This window comes from Arachis duranensis, chromosome 2 (assembly GCF_000817695.3).
Source record: "Arachis duranensis cultivar V14167 chromosome 2, aradu.V14167.gnm2.J7QH, whole genome shotgun sequence".
Lineage (NCBI taxonomy): Eukaryota > Viridiplantae > Streptophyta > Magnoliopsida > Fabales > Fabaceae > Arachis > Arachis duranensis.
In genome coordinates, this window is record NC_029773.3 from 37,482,523 (window position 1) to 37,485,363 (window position 2,841).

The following is a 2,841-nucleotide window of genomic DNA, read 5'->3' on the forward strand; positions in this document are numbered from 1 at the left end:
CAGGATCATAAGCTTCTTCAGAAGCTGCCTCTTTAGTACTATTGGATGCATTTTGCCATCCATTTAGACTTTGAGAAATCATGTTGACTTGCTGAGTCAACACTTTGTTCTGAGCCAATATGGCATTCAAAGCATCAATTTCAAGAACTCCCTTCCTCTGAGGCGTTCCATTATTCATGGAATTCCTCTCAGAAGTGTACTTGAGTTGGTTATTTGCAACCATGTGAATAAGTTCTTGAGCTTCTGCAGGCATTTTCTTTAAGTGAATGGATCCACCTGCAGAATGGTCCAATGACATTTTGGAAAACTCAGATAGACCATAATAGAATATATCTAATATGGTCCATTCTGAAAACATGTCAGAAAGACACTTTTTGGTCATCTGTTTGTATCTTTCCCATGCTTCATAGAGGGATTCACCATCTTTTTGCTTGAAAGTCTGAACATCCACTCTAAGCTTGCTCAACTTTTGAGGAGGAAAGAATTTATCCAAGAAGGCCGTGACCAGCTTATCCCAGGAGTCCAGGCTATCTTTAGGTTGTGAGTCCAACCATGTTCTAGCTCTGTCTCTTACAGCAAAAGGGAAAAGCATGAGCCTGTAGATTTCAGGATATACTCCATTCGTCTTAACAGTCCCACAAATCTGCAAGAACTCAGTTAAAAACTGGTAAGGATCTTCAATGGAAGTCTATGAAACTTGCAGTTCTGTTGCATTAGAGCAACTAATTGAGGTTTCAGCTCAAAATTGTTTGCTCCAATGGCAGGAATTGAGATGCTTCTTCCATCAAACTTTGACGTTGGCTTAGTGAAATCACCAAGTATCCTCCTTGCATTATTGTTGTTGGGTTTGGCTGCCATCTCCTTCTCTTGTTCAAAAATTTCAGAAAGGTTGCCTTTGGATTGTTGTATTTTAGCTTCTCTTAATTTCCTCTTCAAAGTCCTTTCAGGTTCTGGATCAGCTTCAACAAAGATGCCTTTTTTCCTTATTCCTGCTCATATGAAAGAGAAGAGAAAAAGAAAAAGGAAGAGGAATCCTCTATGTCACAGTAAAGAGGATCCTTATTATTAGTAAAAGAAGAAAGGAATAAAAGTGAAGAAGAACCCAAACACAAGGGTGAGGATAGAAGCAGTGATCGGAGATGAAGAGAGGTGAAGAGAAGTGTTAGTAAATAAATAAATAAATAGAAGAAGAGAAGAGAAAGAGAATTCGAAAATAATTTTGAAAAAGTAGTTAATGACTTTCGAAAATTAAAGATAAGATATAATTAAAACTAAAATTTAAAACAATTAAAAAGAATTTTTTTGAAAAAGATATGAGATATTTTCGAAAATTAGAGATGGAAAAGTAGTTAGGTGGTTTTGAAAAAGATAAGAAACAAACAAAAAGTTAAATAGTTAGTTGAAAAAGATATTAAAATCAAACTTGAGAAAATAAGAAGATAAGAGGTTAGATAAGATATTTTAAAATCAAATTGAAAAAGATAAAATTTTGAAAAAGATATGATATAAAAGATATGATTTTTAAGAAAAAGATATTTTGAAAAAGATTAAATTTTTAAAATTAAAATTAATTACTTAACTAACAAGAAACTAAAAGATATGATTCTAGAATTTAAAGATTGAACCTTTCTTAACAAGAAAGTAAAAAACTTCAAATTTTTTAATCAATCACATTAATTGTTAGTATAATTTCGAAAATTTGAAATAAAATTAAGAAAAAGATTTTGAAAATAATTTTAAAATTTTCGAAATTAATAAGATAAAAATGAAAAAGATTTGATTTTTGAAAAAATTTTTTGAAAAGATAGGATTTTTAAAATTGAAAATTTGACTTGACTTATGAGAAACAACTAATTTTAAAAATTTTTTACTAAGTCAACTCAAATTTTTGAAAATTATGAGAAAATTAAGGAAAAGATATTTTTTTGATTTTTTTGAATTTTTAATGATGAGAGAGAAAAACATAAAAATGACCCAAAACATGAAAATTTTGGATCAAAACATATGATGCATGCAAGAACACTATGAATGTCAAGATGAACACCAAGAACACTTTGAAGATCATGATGAACATCAAGAACATATTTTTGGAAAATTTTTGATGCAAAGAAAACATGCAAGACACCAAACTTAGAAATCTTTAATGCTTAGAAAATATGAATGCAAAGATGCACATGAAAAACAACAAAAGACACAAAACAAGAAATCATCAAGATCAAACAAGAAGACTTACCAAGAACAACTTGAAGATCATGAAGAACACCATGAATGCATGAATTTTTCGAAAAAATGCAAGAACAATATGAATATGCAATTGACACCAAACTTAAAAATTGACTCAAAACTGAAACAAGAAACACAATTGACTTAGTTTTTATGATTTTATTATTTTTTTGGTATTTTCTTTATTTATTTTCGAAAAAAAGGGAAAAAATTTTGAAATTTTTTTGAAAACAAAACAAAAAGAAAATTACCTAATCTGAGCAACAAGATGAATTGTCAGTTGTCCATACTCGAAGAATCCCCGGCAACGGCGCCAAAAACTTGGTGCACGGATTTGTGATCATCAACAATGGCTCCAATGACTTGATAGCTCTCACACGTGAATTACACTTAGTCACAACTCTGCACAACTAACCAGCAAGTGCACTAGGTCGTCCAAGTAATACCTTACATGAGTAAGGGTCGATCCCACAGAGATTGTTGGTATGAAGCAATCTATGGTCATCTTGTAGATCTCAGTCAGGCTGATTCAAATGTGATTGGATTAGATAATTAAAAGATAAATAAAATAGGATAGAAATACTTATGTAAATTAATGGTGGGAATTTCAGATAAGCG

The 2,841-nt window shown here is 31.0% G+C and overlaps 1 non-coding gene across 1 annotated transcript; it reads left to right on the forward strand.

Moving 5' to 3' along the window:
• Window positions 1-356: 356 nt before the first annotated feature.
• On the forward strand, window positions 357-460 carry LOC127745318 (small nucleolar RNA R71). Its single transcript, XR_008006515.1, has one exon. It is a non-coding gene; the product is annotated as a small nucleolar RNA R71 (small nucleolar RNA).
• Window positions 461-2,841: the final 2,381 nt, after the last annotated feature.